We start from the raw sequence: 17,855 nt of genomic DNA, 5'->3' as shown, positions 1-17,855 counted from the left end.
AATCATTTCATTCTTCCATATGTGAGTAACATGAATTCTCTTAAAAATCCTTTACAAATAAAATGGAGTTGCAAATTCAAACTAAAAGGGTTCAAGGAGCCGGGGGTAAATTCAGATGTACTAAGTATAATTTCAAATCCACAAATTGTCATTGCGGAGCTTGTACTCCAATTTTATACAATTAGATGGGTAAGATAGGGGATAAAGGAAGAAAGAAGAAAGCTGAAGAAGAGGGAATACTTGGTGCCTCAACCGAAAGAATAACATAAAAATAGATAGGTTTCAGAGGAACAGCTGTGTTAGTCTGTATTCGCAAAAAGAAAAGGAGTACTGGTGGCACCTTAGAGACTAACCAATTTATTTGAGCATGAGCATCTGATGAAGTGAGCTGTAGCTCACGAAAGCTCATGCTCAAATAAATTGGTTAGTCTCTAAGGTGCCACCAGTACTCCTTTTCTTTTTATAAAAATAGATGTGACTCTCACTTTTAAACTCTGAAATGTACATTTGTTATGATTCTCCCCTCTGCCCCTTATGGTTAATGGAGTGAATAGGAGACACTTGAGGCCATGTTCTTCAGATGCAGTGTATTACATTTCTCCTTAAGAGCACGTAGGTTTGTGATGCAAAAATGAGCTTCTTAAAAGAATGTATCTTGCACCTGTTTCTAAATAACTTTGAAAATGTCAGAATCTATGGCAATTTTTTGCAAAAATATCAATTGACAGCCTCCCTCAAGTTCAAGGTGCAAGAATCAAGGAGTGCAATTCTGGCCTCAAATACATTAACTCACTTTGACTCCAGTATTTCTTTGAGAGTGTTGTTGATTCTTCCTTGATTTTTGAAAACATATATATAAAATATTTAGCCCACATTATCCCCATTCAGAATCTCTTTGCAGCATCTGCTGAGTATCCCAAGTGATTCATGTACTTAATTTAACCAAGTAAGCTTCTGACATTGCTAATGTTGCTGATGCATAATTATCTTTTGGTTGATTTTTTGTGTATGCTTTAAAGAAGTAAAGTAGCAGCTGGACTGAAAACATGTATTTCAACTTAGCTCCCTACAGTTATTATAGTGGCTGAGACATTCAAAACCTAAAACTGAGCTCGCCACAAGAAGACTGATACCCTTAACTCTTAGAGTATTGCTGTGTAGACTATACATAGTGACTCTCTTGCATTTTTTAGGTGATAAGTACAGGGGAAAGTCTGCCAGACATGACTGGCCTTCCAACTTCTCCCTTGTGAAGTGACTCATGTCCTGCTATTATAAAATCTCATGCTGAGCAGCCAGATGGGGTATTCAGGGTGTAATGCTACAGTACCCTCTGAATTGGACAGAGAGAAACTAGGAAGGATCCTATTAATCAAGTTCCAAACCAACACTTTCTCTTTTTTTTTTTTTTTGCTGGTCTGCTCTCCTGTCATCTTTTGGCTTATTTCCTGTATCCTCATCACAAACCAGTTATTCACACTTGAGTGGTTTCAGAGTAACAGCCGTGTTAGTCTGTATTCGCAAAAGGAAAAGGAGTACTTGTGGCACCTTAGAGACTAAGCAATTTATTTGAGCATGAGCTTTCGTGAGCTACAGCTCGCTTCATCGGATGCATACTGTGGAAAGTGTAGAAGATCTTTTTATATACACACAAAGCATGAAAAAAAAAGAGTGGGGTGGGAGGAGGTATTTTTTCATGCTTTGTGTGTATATAAAAAGATCTTCTACACTTTCCACAGTATGCATCTGATGAAGCGAGCTGTAGCTCATGAAAGCTCATGCTCAAATAAATTGCTTAGTCTCTAAGGTGCCACAAGTACTCCTTTTCTTTTCACACTTAAGTGGTAGTTCCAACACTTAAAAAGACTGCACTTTTTCAGACTTTCTTAATGGCTTCCAAAGAATCATATTTTCATGGCAGAATCCTTGTAATATTAAATAATATATACCTGTGTAATGAGAGATTTCAACTTGGCATAACTGCAGCCATTTTGTGTGTCCAGCTACCATTAGCTGAAAACCAAATACCACATAGTTAAGAATAATTGTTTGGACTCTCATAGGCAAGACCAAACAGCTGCACGACTGCAGTTTTGCTAATTAGAATGGGAGGATGGACAGAGAGTTAATGGACCAGGAGAAGGGAAGGGTTGTGTGAATAGCCGGCCTTGGTTCTGAGTGCCCGACTTATACGTTTTATTGTTGTTATGACTAGAAATACTAGAAATGCTTTGTTGATAAGGGATAATGAGCAATTTTCTGAAGCTAGATAAATTGGTGACCCACTAGGAGTCACTATGAGTTATGTGCTTTGTTTAAGTTAGCTATAAAAGGTTAAGTACAAGAATACACCTTGGAGCAGTTCAGAGGAGCTTTTCTTCCAGCAGAGTCTAACATCTCCCCAACAACTGGACAGAAGGAGGGCCCCCGGAAGTCTGGCTGTTGATCACTCAAAACCATCTTAGACTTTGGGTAATTATGTTGGGTGCTCTAAAACTATTGCTATTGTATATGTGTGTGTGTGTGTGTGCTTGAGACTCAATAAAGAAACCAGATACCTTTATACTACTGCAGCATCACCACGTGGTTTATTTATTTTAGTACAAACAGGCACAATCCCTGGAATAAGGACAATAGACATGATTCTTTGAATTAACTTGTCTATTTATTGCTGGAAGAGGACACAGAAGTAGTTCTCGTTCTGCTGATGGTTTTGCTGTTACATGGCTTCTCCCACACAAAAAGCAGGTACACCTCTGTACTTCCTCCCATAATTATTTCCTGATCCAGGGACCTTTCCAACGTGGGAGAGACAACAGCCTATAGCAGGTGTGCATGTGTGCAGAGATGCCCCCAGAATTTTTTTCCATGCTATGCATCATCAATCCCTAGGAATCCATTCCCCCTTCAGCCACTGGCCCCAGCACCTTGCCCACCAAGTTCTTGCCATGCTCAGCCCCCACTTTCCAGCCCAACATGCCCAGGTACAATGTCACTCTGCATCCCTGAGAGGGGACATGGGCTGCTGAAAGTGGCGCAAGGTCAGGCATCCCCTGGCAGGGGGGCCCTGGTGCAGGAGCAGGCCCCACAACAGTGGTGAAGAGCAGCAGTGCTGGCCTCCATACTGTCCACTCAGGTTTGGCCCCACAGCCCCTCCCTGAGTGGCATGGTGTTTCCTGTGCCCCAGGTTGCAATGGCACTCATCAATTTTGGTCCTGTGTCATGACAGAGGGCCAGCAAGGCCAAACCCGAGTGGGCAGTGGGGCAGCCAATGCTGTTCCTCCTTACTGCTGCCAATGGTATGTACTGTGTGTAATGTATGCATGGCTGCTGGTGCCACTGTGTGCACATATCTCTACTGGAAATACCTCACCTGATGCATCCTAGCATTACATTAGTCTTTTTTCATGGCCTCATCACATTGGTGGCTCATAGTCATCCTGTGATCCATCAATACACCCAGGTTTTTCTCCTCCTCTGTAGCTTCCAACTGATAATTCCCCAGTTTATAGCAAAAAATCTTGTTGTTAGTCCCTAAATACAAGACCTTGCACTTTGCACTATTAAATTTCATCCAATTTCTATTACTCCAGTATTCAAGGTAATCCACATCTTCTTGTATGATATTCCAGTCCTCCTCTGTATTGGGAATACCTTCCAACTTTCTGTCATTCACAAATTTTATTAGCACAGTCCCACTTTTTATGCCAAAGTCATTAAAAAATGTTAAATAAGGTTTTTCCGAGACCGATCCCTGAGAAACTCCACTAGTAACGTCCCTCCAGTCTGACAGTACATCTTTCAGTGTGACCCATTGTAGTCTCCCCTTTAACCAGCTCCTTATCCACATTTCAGTTCTCATATTAATCCCCATCTTCTCCAATTTAGCTAGTAATTTCCCCTGCAGAACTGTAATCAGTTGCCTTACTAAAATCCAGGTAGATTAAATGTACTGCATTTCCTTTGTCTAAAAAGTTAGTTATATTCTCAAAGAAGATCAGATTGGTCTGGCATGATCTACATTTTGTAAAAACGTGTGTTTTTATCCCAATTACCATTGACATCTTTGTCCTTAAGTACTTTCTCTTTCAAAATTTGTTCTCCAAGACTTTGCATAGAATTGTGGTCAAACTAACAGGTCTGTAGTTTCCTGGATCACTTTTTCCCCTTTTCTTAAAAGTAGGAACTATATTAGCAATTCTCCAGTCATAGGGTATGACCCCCGAGTTTATAGATTCATTAAAAATCCTTGCTATTGGGCTTGCAATTTCATGTGCCAGTTCCTCTAACATTCTTGCGTGAAGATGATCCTGGTCACCTAATTTAGTCCAAGTGACCTGTTTGTGTTTGACTTCTACCTTGGATGTGGTAATTTCTACTTCCATAGCCTCATTTCCATTAGTCACCCTGCCTCTACCCCTAAGCTCCTCATTACCCTTATTAAAAGCTGAGGAAAAGTATTTGTTTAGATGTTGGGCCAGGCCTAGAGTCTCTTTACTCTCCGCTGCATCCTCAATGCTTAGAACCTTTTACTCTTGGTTTTAATTTCCTTTGCAAGGACCCACTCTACTTGACTTTTGGCAGTTCTCACTTTATCTCTACACTTTCTGACCTCCAAGAGATAGCTTTCCTTGCTGATCCATCCCATCTTCCATTCCTCATAGGCTTTCTTCTTTCTCTTAATCACCTGTTTGAGATGCTTGCTCATCCAGCTTCATCTACAACCCTTCCCTTCATTTTCCGCCCTTGTTTGGGATGCAGGCTTCAGATACTTTAAGTCAAAGTTGCACAAATTAATTCCAAGCCTCCTCCACATTCAGATCCTTGAGTTCTTCCATCCAGTCCACTTTCCCAAATAATTTCCTTAATATTTTAAAGTTTGTCCTTTTGAAATGAAGGACCCTAGTTGCAGATCTATTTTTGTTTATCCTTCCATTTAGTTTAAACTGAATTAGCTCATGATCACTCAAACCAACGTTGTCCCCTACAACCAATTCTTCTATGAGGTCCTCACTACTCACCAATACCAAATCTAAAATGGCATCCCCTCTTGTTGGTTCAGTGACTATTTGGTGAAGACATCTGTCAGCTATCACATCCAGGAAAATCTGACCCTTACCATTATTAGTAGCACTTTTCCTCCAATCTTTATCTCCCATGATCACACAATTCCCAGTAGTGTTTATTTCATTATAAACATTAATGTCTCTATCCATATTCAACTCATATCGTGGGGGTATGTAGCATAGCCCAGGATTATTGTAGGGGAACTTCTGGTAGCTTTCTTCCCCAAAGTGATTTTGACCCTAACAGACTCTGTCTTGTCATTCCATCACTTCTAATTTCTTTATAATCTACCTCATTAATATACAGTGCTCCTCAAGCACCTTTACTTGTATTTCTGTCTGCACATACCCTTCAATACCTGTACCCCAGTCATGACTACCATTTCACCACGTTTCTGTTATCCCTAGAATATCTGGTTTCACTTCCTGCACCAGAAGCTCTAGTTCCTCCAGAATCTCCTACCTGACCGTCAGCTTCATGGATATTGATCCTGTCTTTCCTCTTAATGTCCATTCTCCTACCCATTGCTGTTCCTTTCTCCATTATTCTCTCTCTCTCTTTTGATTTTCCTCCCTGTCCATATTAGAATCAGGCATGGAGATTACATGAGCATTTCACACCTATGTCCTCCAAGTTCCTAGTTTAAAGCTCTTTTAATCAGTTGTGCCAACCTCCATCCCAGAAGTCTATTTCCCTCCCTACTAAGGTGGTGTCCATCCCATGAGAACAGTTCTTGGTCCATGAATGCCTCCTGGTGGTAAAACATCCCAAAGCCCTCCTTATAGCATCACTGTGTGCGCCATTTGTTGATCATAATGTTGTCTTGCCTTCATTTTCCTCCTTTCGAGACAGGTACAATCACTGTTTCTTTTAAGCTTTATTCAAAACTTTGGAGTTACTCTTAAAAAGAAAATAATGGAACCCCTGTTGTTTAAGTTCCTATTAATACTACTACACACTGAAAAAGTCATGGCTTGTTTCTTCTCATTCTTTATTTGTAGCACCACATGCCTCAAAGAGCACTTTAACGAGCTGTGGCTGGCTAACTTTTCTTTAATGTAATTATTTTTACTGTGCAAAAAGATGAAGTATCCATAAAAATAACTGGGGCTGTGAGCTACTGAAAAATGTAACCACTGATTTATATTTAATAGCTGTGCAAAGTTTTTAACAGTATGCATTATAGCTGATTTTAGCTTACATTATTAAATAATCCAAGTTGCTGACTTCTCAGCTTTAATAGACATGTTTATAATAAAGCTTCACAAAATTGCAATATAAAAAAGCAAATAAAATTAATGTTTTAAAAAAGGAAAGAAAAGGCAATAATATACTTAAAGAAAAGTGTGGATGATTAGGAACAAATATGCTCTGTGTTCTTTGTGTTTACTTTCTTTTCATGTTTACCTAGAAACATGAGCATTGTCATGTATGACTTCATTTGTTCTTGCTGAAGTCACTACAAATGCAGTTAGAGCATTGATTTAAATAATATTTGGCCCATGAGTCTTAATGGGGATCTAGCAAGTGCCTTTTTGTTTGAGTCTTATGTGTTTAATGAAGATATATTCTCCTGTATCTTTTTGGCTTTCCAAAAGTAACAACTTTTTAAAAGAAGAAAATAGTGTTGTCATGTACATTGCAGGACAGTCATGCGTATCTTGCATAATTCGTTTAAAGATAGGGCTGATCAGAGCCCAGAATTCCTATTCTGAGGGATTTTCAAAAATTAACAATATATGGTTTTGTACTGGAACAAACATTTGTGTTTTTGAAATTTCCTGCGGAACAGGCAGAGTCTGATTTTGTTGTTGTTTTGCAAAATTGAAACAACATTCTGTTTCATCTTTTTCTAAACAAAATTGATGAAAATCTCAGAGCCGCACAGAGCTCCAGCTGTCCACCTGTAAGGCTACCAGTAATTCAGAGGTCTGGCACTCCTAACAGCTGTCTCCCGCCAGAGCTGCTAGGCTCTCTACCACACAATAGGGTGACTGAAAGCCCCATCTGGAGCCAGCACTTCTAGGGCCCTGCCTCTGCAGCAGACTGCAAGATTGGAAAGCTAGCAGGAAACCAGGCAGAAAACATTTTGATTTTGATGAATTGCCATTTTTTTACAGAAAAAACTTCTGTTGGAAACATTTATGACCTGTTCTGTTTAACACATATACTTATTAAATGTGAAAGGTAACAGTGGTTGAATAATACCCTTCCCCTCTTCTAACCCAGAAATATTAAACAAACCAGGCTATCCTCTACATTTTTTTTCTCACACTCATATTAGGGCCAAAGCTACTATTGGCAAGTCGCATGAACTATAACCATAGTACATAGGGCCTGATCCAAGACCCTTCCTATTGATGTCAGTGGACTTTGTGTCAAGCCCACAGTGTTGGAGAGTGCAAGATTAAAATGGGAACTAGAAAGACCAATGTCAAGATCATTTCACATTGAAGCATAATGAAAATTGATATCATGGGTGTGCGGGGAAGCATTTATTGAATTGTTCTACGTCTTTCAGCACCCTTGCATAATTTAAAAGCAAAATATAATTTGAAGTTAATGTATTTAATGATTAAGGGAATTTGAATGTGTTGGGCATATCACAAATGTACACTTTCTGCACTTAGTGAAAACTAAACCTTTTCAAAATTCTAAAAGAGAAAAGATACCATATAGCCATTATCATCAAGAAAAACAATAAAGATATATATATTCCCACTGTAGAAACAACTCAAAATCAATGTGTAGCTATTAAATACTCAAGATGCATAGAGTTTGTAGCTGGCTTGATTAGATAAAAGTGGTATAATATCTCAGATGTGGACATATTTTAAAAGAGTCATTATTAAAGCAGGGAGGAGAAGCTGTATGAGCTCTCTTACTCTTAAAAGGACACCATCAATTTGAAATCAAGTCAGTTTTTAAAAATGAGTTAAATAGCTTCAATTTCTACACCTGCTTCTGAGTCCCCTTGACAATTCTTGTGGTTTTACAGTTTAGTTTTTCTATTTTTCTAAATGTTTCTCTCCCTGGTGGTGATCTGTGAAAGACATCCACAGGGCACACTAACTAAATAAGAGCCCACCCCAGCACTAGGCTCAACTACATGGACTCCTAGTAAAGTCAATTAAACCCTGTATGGTCACAACAGTCTCCACCGGTGAAGCACGTTTGGGTCTAATTGGCTAGTCATATAGATGCAAAATGAACAAAATAACCAAACTGAAAAGAAGACTTCAGTTATTAGAGTAAATGTGTTACTTGTAACCATAACAGATAAAATATTGTTCAGACAATGCGTCCTTCAAAGGGATGACATCACTTTAAACTTTCCTTCCCCCCCACCCCAATATATGCCTCCTTGCTCTATGGCAGGGGTTCCCAAACTTGGTTGGTGGCTTGTTCAGGGTAAGCCCCTAGAGTGCCACGAGACGCCATGTTTACCTGAGCGTCTGCAGGTACCGCACCACTTCCTGCAGCTCTCATTTGCCGGGAAAGGTGAACCGTGGCCACTGGGAGCTGTAAGTGGTTGTATCTGCAGTTGCTCAGGTAAACAAAGTGTCTCACGGCCCGCCAGGGGCTTACCCTGAACAAGCAGTGAACCAAGTTTGAGAACCCCTGCTCTACGGCATGTTTTGAGAACAAAAGCGATTTTTTTTAAAGTGCCCAGCTTTGCAGGCACATCCAGACTAGAGAGAGTTTTGAAACATGTGCTTAGGACAAAATTTGACTTTAAAATATTAAAGCAAAAGAGAATAGAAGTGGCAGTGATCGTGGTGCACAAAATTAAAAATGTAAGTGTTGCATCTTTGCTCTCTACACACCATTAAAAATCTGAGGAAACCATACGGACAAAGTTGGATTACAAATAACTGGGTTTACTAACCAAACACAACATATAAGACCCAGCTGCATATATACATTGCTCATCTGTTAGGATCTGGTGGCTTCTGCAAAAGAAGATAGGGAAGCACATGAGAGGGCTCTCAAACTGATAAAAGGATACTACTGAATTCCTGTGAACTTCAGCACAGGGTAGGCTATTGAGTTTCAATCTCTTCTGATGAATCAAATGGAGGGCGTGAAAACAAGCTGGGGAGGGAAGAGGGCCACTGTAGACCTCATTTAAGTGATACAAAGACCTGGTACTGGTAAGGTGAATTTCACCTTATGTTGAAAGTGTAACAACACTTCGTCTAATTTATCTCAAGCCTAACTTTATTTACAAAAGTAAGCCACTAAAGCCTCATTAAATCAAGCTGCTGTGAGTGACAGGAGATGATAAAGACATGTCCAGCTGTCTCCAATAAGTTCTGCTAAACACCTTTTTGCATAGAAAAGTCTCATAGGAACTTTAATGGGTCTCTCAGGTATCACTAGACAACGAGGAAAACATAATAGCTGCTTCTGGAGAAAATGACAATGTAACATTATCCTCAGTCCTGAGGGAGATTCAAAAGAGTGCTTCTATGGTACATTGGGGACTTTAAAGTGGTTGTGTCTTAAATGGTTTCCATGCTGATCCACAAGGGAAAAATATTAATAGAGCTGAACATCAAATTAGTGATATAAAGGCAGATCCAATTCTATGAAGTCAATGAGAATCTTTCCAGTAACTTTAGTGGGAGTTGAATCAGGCTCATAAAAGTTTAAATGAGACAAGGAAGGAAATGCAGCACTGGAGGAAAGCCACTGATTATCTATTAGCTAAGACAAAAAACATGGAAAATTGCAGTAGTTCCAACATTAGGATAACAAAAAAGACAGTGAATTTAAGAGAATTTTGATTAAGATGCATATATTACATACTATACACTAAACCATATAATCTGGATGTCCCTGAGCCATAAAAAGTAAAATACTATGTTTACAAGACAAATACTTTATCCTAAAAGACAGCAGAAATACAGACAAATTATTGTCTCTATGAAAGAAAATATTTCTCTATCCAGAAGTATGAATTCTTTCAGGATGTTCAGAGAGTGGTCTTAAAGATACAAGAAAGGACAACAGTTACAGCATTTGAAATGTAAAGTATTAATTAAGGCTTTCAATTTAACAAAATCCCATTTTCCCTTGCTTTTAAGCTGTAAAGAGTTTTTACAAGGAAACCCTCATCTGAGACTCTTTTAGCTGGCATTAAAGATGTAAATAACTCATTTGTCCTTTTGGGGAAAAGAGAAGTTAGTTGAGATGGACTGGAGCTGCTGTTGCTAAAATCCAGTGATACAGGAAAGCCTTTTCATGACAAGCCATCATTTATTAGTCAACTGCAATACAGTATTTAAGGGTCCTTAGATTAGTCTGAAAAAAAAAACAACAAAGCTTAACTGAGAGCCCATGTTGGAAATATCACCTGCCCTTCTTTTTCCAAAGCCTCCTGGATTTTATGTCTCTCCACCACTCTGCCCTGGGAGGAAGCAATCATAGATCACAGAGTGTTCACACCTCGTTTTGGTCTCAACTGCACCCCACCCCACCATACCATGCCATGCCCCTGCTGTGTTCCTCCCGCCCTTGAGTTCATCTTGGAGCACACATTAGGGGAGAAGGTGAGGAAGCAGAAATGGTGTCAGGTAATAAAAAAGAAAAATGTCTGTCCTCAACTGAATCTAATCCCACTGTAGCTTTATGGCTTTTTACTGCCTCCGCAACACCCCCTCATGGCCAGAGGTCACATTGCAATGCACTGCTTCCAGTTTCTCCCCTCTTCAGGGCCCCTTAATAACTCACAGTCCACAGGTAGTTACAACACTCCCCTCTTGGGATCCCATGTATTTAGTCCTTACATAGAATCATAGAATATCAGGATTGAACATACAGGCCCACGAGGTCCTAACTCTACTTCAGTCACTCTCTCCCTTAAGGGGGGAGACCCCAGCCCTTCTTCCCAGAGCTAAGTCCCAATGTAAAATCTGTAAGGCTTTGCCTGGCTGAACAGCAGGTTTCTTCAGCCCTCTGGCTTCAAGGATCCCAAACTCTTCTCTCAGTCAGGGTTTCTAGTGGGAGCTGGGACCAATATGCCTTGGCATTAGCTGCCTGAAGCTCAGCCTTCCTCAGCCCTCTGGCCCTGCCTTCCAGGACCAGATCCTTCTCTCAGTCAGGATCTCTAACAGGAGCTTTCTGTTCCCTACGACTCCTGTATCACAGCTCCCTTGTTTCACAAGGTCTTCCCTGTAGGAACTTTTCACACATTTTCTGAGTTTCCCCCAGCTTACTGCCAAGTTTCCTTCCTCTGGCAATCTCTCAGCTGCAGTTGCAGCTGCTCATCTTTCCCCCCCCCCCTTTTCTTTTCGTCTTCCTTTTCCATCTCCCTCCCCTTAACCACCCCTTGCCTCTTATGTTGGAGTCACCTGATTGCTCTCAGGTAAGGCTCATCTTGTAGTCAGGAATGGTCTAGCCCCAGACTCTCCATCCTATCTCTACCATTACACCAAAACTCATCAGTTAACATATCCCACAACAGCAACAGCAGTTAGGCATAAAAAGATAAACCTGCCCCACCCCAACCTCTGCCCTCCACTGCTTATTTTGTAATAGTCTCAATAGTAAGCATAGAGAATGCCAACGGGCATTAGAGCTGGTTGGGAAAAAAAATGAAACTTCCCCCCACCTTTCAACTTTGCCAGTCCATGGAAATTGAAACACTTCATAGACACACTTCTATTTTGACAAATTTTCTCCAGCAGAACCCTGCTTGACTCCTCAGCCGCCTGTCTGGCAGACTGCTGGGGAACCCAAGCCTTTTGGCTCCTTGGCAGACTAGTGGACTGATAGGGAGCCAAGAGCCCGGGAGCCCCAGTTTCTAGGATTGTGGTTCCTCAGTAGCCTGGGTACCTAAGGCTTCAAGGGTGCCCAGCTTCTGGGCAGCCCACCTAGTGGACTGCCGCAGAATCTGCATCTCCAGGGTGGCCTCCTAGCTAATCTTCTTTCAGCCCTAGCTAATACAGAGTTCAAACTGTTCCACAATACTGAACGTTGAGGTTTCAAAGCCTGCTGAGGATGCATGATGTAGCATTGTTTCAGTTGTGTTGAATAATTTTTTTTTTTTACCTTTTTCCTTTACAAAAACCACTAGGAAATTATATTAAAGATCTACACTAAACGAACATTATTTAGGTTGCAAAGTCAAACATTTGAAAGTTAGGAAATATTAGAATTTAGATTGCCCATGTAACCTTAATGCTGCCTCCTTGTGTGTATGCATTATGATCTATTATTTAATTATAAAATCACCTATTTCCCTCCCCCGTCGCCCACAGAATATTTAATATTATATAGGACTCTGAACAACTGTCATTCAGATTATAATTTTTATTAACTACTGACCTGGGCAAGAACTGAACTAGTGAGCTGAATTATCCAGTCCTTCTGATATTAATAGTCTAAATTAGTATTCATATATATATACTAAAAATAAATTAAAGATGGAATTTTCAAAGAAACCTTAAGGAGTAGGGCTGGCTGGAAAACAGCAATTAGATTTCATGAAAAAAAATAAGGTTTTGAAATTTATTTCCATTCTGTATTGGAACAAACCTAAGACCTTTCAAAAAAAAAATTGAGAGAGAGAGAAAGAGAGAGGCCTTTCTGAAGAAGTATTTATTGAAACCAATACATTTCTGTGAAACATTTTAGTTTAAACAAAATGACATTTTTCAAATGAAAAAAAGTTTAGTCAGATTTTTTTTGACCAGCTCTGTAAAGAAGTTAAATGCCCAAATATCTAATGCTCCTGTGAAATTTCAAACCTAAGAATGTTATATTTACATTAAGTATGGGCTTTCAAAAGTGCTGAAATCCCATCTGAGATAAATGGTGAACACCAAATGGTAAACAAAATGAATAAATATAACACAGATTTGAGAACAGATTTGAGGCACAAAGGTTATTACATAGATACTAGCCAAGAGCTGAACCATTTATCTGAATCCTGCACCCTCACACTGGACCCAGATCTAGACAATTCTGGTAAGATTATGATTCTGTAAAACAGCCTCCAGAGTGGTGAAGTTTTGTAAAGCCATTCCCATTTTTGTCTCTCTCATAGAGATTAGCCAAATCTAGAAATGTTCATCTAAGCACCTTTGAGGTCAGTAGTGGTATGATTATTGAGTGAATATGTCTGAGACATAACATTAAGTCATTGGGTGCTATGTTGTTGGGTTTTGTTTTTTTGGGGGGTAGGAAGGAGGATTGGTAACAACATTTTCTGATTGTAGATCTGTATTTTCAGCCCCCCCACACATCTCCAGACTTCAGGAGTCTGGATCAAATGAACCATTTTGAAACCACCCCTCGTTTTGGTTTTGAACAAAAGGTGATTGACAAGCTTTTGCAAAAACCACCTATACTTTTGCCTGTCTCAGCGATCTGATTGCGACATTTATTATTTAATTTATTATCTGGCTATATAGTCATGTAATTGATGTACCACGCTAAACTAATCCATATTTTGGAATGGTATTAACTTTAAGAGCATTACTGAATAGAGGTTATTTTCTTGCTCCCATGATCTATAAGTATTATTTTATTACTGCACAAGTACATAGAGTCCCCAAGAAGGATCAGGGCCTCAGTGTGCTAAATAAGTACAAACACATAGAGACAAACACTGCCACAAAACATTTATAATTTAAATATTCAAGACAGAGAAAGGGCAGAAGATAAGGAGATATCTTATTCTCTCCATATGGGGAACTGAGGCTCCAAGAGATTCAGTGATTTGCTCTGGAAGTCTATTGCAAATCCAGGAACTGAGCCTGATTATCTGAGTCCATCTAGCACCTTCACCCACGTGAAAGTTAACTATTTCAATCACAGTCCACATGTCATATTATTGAGAACTGGGAAAATATTTGAAGAATATGTCTCTAGTGCTGTAAAACAGAAGTTTATTTGAATAATTGTGTTTCAATATATTTCCAATATTATGTAAATACCACGGAGGAAAGAACAGAAGGGTATGGGATTTACAACAGACAGAAAACACAACTTGTAATTTGTATCAAAACAATTAAACATTTAAAATAGATGGCTTTAATTAATTTTCACTGCAAAACATTTAGTACGGTAGGCGGAGCTATCCACAGCATCCCAGTGATTTATGAGCCTTACGTGGAAAAATAATATTCATTTTGTACAAAGTAACTTAGATTTTATTGCAGTACTACATGTGCATGTGAGGATAACACTAAACTCATTCAGAAAAAAAACAAGTAAAATGATCTATTAATTCCCTGAGACAGCTAGTGGTGGGTATTGCATCATTTAATTAAACTTAATCCAAATAAAATGGAAATCTTGTTAATTGGTTCTAAGAACTTGCTGAGCAAGGTTTACACCCTAGCAATTGTATTTGATTTTCTTTTAATCCAGTCTCTGTGTGTACAGAAGCTGAGTTATATTCTCATCTGATTTATCTGTGGAGTTGTACCTCTTTTCTGTGGCCAGAATTTCTTTCTACCATGCTAAGGACTAAGTACTCCATCCCAGGAATAACTAGAGAAAGCCAGGAATGCAGAAGACCCAATGTAGCTCTGCTTTGCAAAGATGGGTATGTGTGAAGAGATCTTACTGGAAACCTCCTTGATCTTTGTTTGGCCTGGAGCTGACTGAGCTCTGTATTAAGCCTTCTGGAGGGAAAATTCAGAGGGTGGGGCGGCGGGGCAGACCAGAAAAGGACTGGGTAGAGTTTGTCTCCCCGGACAAAGGGGCAGAACAGCAAAACACAGAGACTGTGGAAGGCCAGAGTATGCATTAATAGCTATAGAGTGTCTGCATGGATGGGTTCTGCAGACAAACTGAGGAAGGGAATTCTGACACAGCTTACACTCCTTGAACAGTTCCCTGCTCATAGACCATTTATTAGGCCTTTGCTCTGGGACAAAGATTTGGCTCCTATTAAATATCACCAGCCTAATGCCTTTGTTTAGCAAAAGGGACTTGAAGCAAGGACACAACTTTCTGTTTTCTCCAGGCTTGATTTTTTGTAATTCTGTCTCACTAGAAGTTCCCGATGACAATATGTCCAAGATGCAGGTCATGCAGAATGCATCTGCTCCCATTCTTACAGATCCTTAGCTGTTCAAAAAGAGCACTCCTGGTTTTACAGTCTTTACACTGGCTTCCTGTAAAATTCTATATCAATTTCAAGGTTTTACTGCATACTTTTAAGACACTCAGCAGTGGCTGTGGCCTAATATATCTGTCAGATCTTTTAAATCCATGTGTTCCCGGTTGTTCTTGAGGTCATATCTAGTAGGGTTATTTAGTCTGCCTGAGATATAACCTTAAGCCACTTGGTGCTATGTCTTTTAGCGACTAAGCTTTGTGATTGTGGAACTGCATTCCAATTGTTGTTTGAATTGCTCAATTTGTCTCAGTATTTAAAACTACAGAAATCTATATTTGATGCTGCTTTTGGTTGTTTGAAAAAAAAAGATATTGTTAGTATAGAACAACCGATGACCTTTGGATGAAGATGATGTAAAAAAAGTGTTTTGCTGTTTGTCCCCTGGCAATTTGGACATGAAGGACACAGGGACTGATAAAGGGTCCTAGTGATTAACCTCAGTGAAATTCTTCAGAAGCATATGTATTGCTTCCAAAATTTAATGCTACCCAGTTTTACAAAGGTCAACAGTACACAGTATTTTCCCTTGCCTTTTAAGATAACTCTCTACTTAAAGTAAAAATTATTTTGCTTGCGAGGATAGATAACAGAAAGCCCTGTCTTGATGGGCTGTACATAGCTGTAGAAATGTAAATGCACAGATGAAGCTTTCAGACAGATTTAGATTTGCTTGAAGGCCATTCCTGAAATCTGTCCATATTTCTTGACGTGTACATTGCAGAAGCTCGTTTCAGCTTTTGGAGTGTCTCAGGATATAAAATCAGTTTGTTAGATGTTTTAAAGTATAGAACACTAGCCTAAAGCATACTTAAACATTGTAGCATCTATGGACATAGTTGCAATAAAACTAAACATCAAACCAAAACTTATATAAAAGTTAATAAGCTTAGCCTGAAAGGTACTTTCAAGCGTTTGATGAAATTACATTACCAGAAGTAATCTTCACTATCAAACTATTTTCAGTGGAAAAGTAAGGAGGATAGAGAAGTTCCCAAGCACAGGATTTTATAGTCACTCTAGAGTAGAGTATAGTAGCATTGGAATATCTTAAATATTTTGCTTATAAAATTATGGAACTATAGAGAATTAACATGTCATCAGCACCTTACTTTGAGTGAATGTGCACAATGAGAGGGACATAGACTCATTACAGGAAATAGATCAGCCCTTAGGCCGACTAGCTGGTATCCACCCCTGACACTCAAAGAAGAGCGGGTTAGCAATTTTCTGATGAAACTGGGTTTCATCAGAAAATTCGGATGCATTGAAACCAAAGTGTTTTGTGAATAAATAGTTCAATTTCAGAGAACTTCCACCAGAACAAAAGCAGCTTTCCTGCCAGATCAACTGGCTGACTGCTTGGGATCCCAGATCTGCCAGGGTCTGCAGTTCTGTGTCAGTCCTGCTATGCTGACTACCTCAGAGTCCGCGGCGCCAAGGCTTCCCGCCCAGAGGAAGGTGACCAGAAGCCTTGGGAACCCTGGCTCTGGCAGAGACTTTCAGGGTCTAGGCTCCTGGCTCTGCAGCAGGGAACTTGGAAGCCCTGGAAGCCCCACCTCAAGGCAGGGTTCCCAAGGTTCCCAGGCTCCCCACTCTACTGGAGCCTGGCAGCCCTGTAAAACTTCCCCTTTCTATGTCAGGGGAGTTCCCTGACTCCCAGGGACTTTCCTGTCTTTCTAGGTTGCCCTCTATTCCAAAGGATTCCCTGAGCTATCCTTGACTCACTGGGCCTATCTTCAATAAGTCCACTGATGGACCTATCCTCCATGAATGTATCTAATTCTTTTTTTGAACCCTGTTGTAGTTTTCGCCTTCACAACATCCCTGGCAATCAGTTCCACAGGTTGACTGTGTGTTATGTGAAGAAGTTTGTTTGTTTTAAACCTTCTGCCTATTAATTTCATTGGGAGACCTCTAGTTCTTTTGTTGTGTGAAGTGGTAAATAGCACTTCCCTATTCACTTTCTCCACACCATTCATGATTTTATAGAGCTCTGTCATATCCCCCATTAGTCATCTCTTTTCGAGTCTGAACAGTCCCAATCTTTTTAATCTCTCCTTATATGGAAGCTGTTGACCCTTTTTTCTCCCCAAAACAGACGCAAAGCACCCTTACAATGGCTTGCCTATTTCAGTAACTCAGTTGTCTCTTTTGGTAGGTGAAAGGTGTTGGCCCTCCCTAGAGGAATTTCCAGGGTATTACCAGAGGTTCCCCTATGCCCTTCAGGAATCTCTTCAGAATAGACTAACTCTGTTCACCCTTGGGAGAATACGGATACAGCTTTCCGCTCAAATAATTGACACTCAGGCAGTAATCTTTGAAAACAAAATATTCTTGTTTTGAAAACAAAATAATATTGTACTGATATTCCTTAATACAGCGGTTCCCAAACTTGTTGTGCCACTTGTGCAGGGAAAGCCCCTGCCAGGCCGAGCTGGTTTACCTGCCACGTCTGCAGGTTCGGCTGATCACGGCTCCCAGTGGCCACGGTTCACTGATCCAGGCCAATGGGAGCTGCTGGGAGCAGCGCGGGCCAAGGGATGTACTGGCTGCTGCTTCCAGCAGCTCCCATTGGCCTGGAGCAGCGAACTGTGGCCACTGGGAGCCACAATCAGCCGAACCTGCGGACGCAGCAGGTAAACTAACGGGC

The sequence above is a fragment of the Caretta caretta genome, chromosome 1 (genome assembly GCF_965140235.1).
Source record: "Caretta caretta isolate rCarCar2 chromosome 1, rCarCar1.hap1, whole genome shotgun sequence".
NCBI lineage: Eukaryota > Metazoa > Chordata > Testudines > Cheloniidae > Caretta > Caretta caretta.
This window is presented reverse-complemented; position numbering follows the sequence as displayed.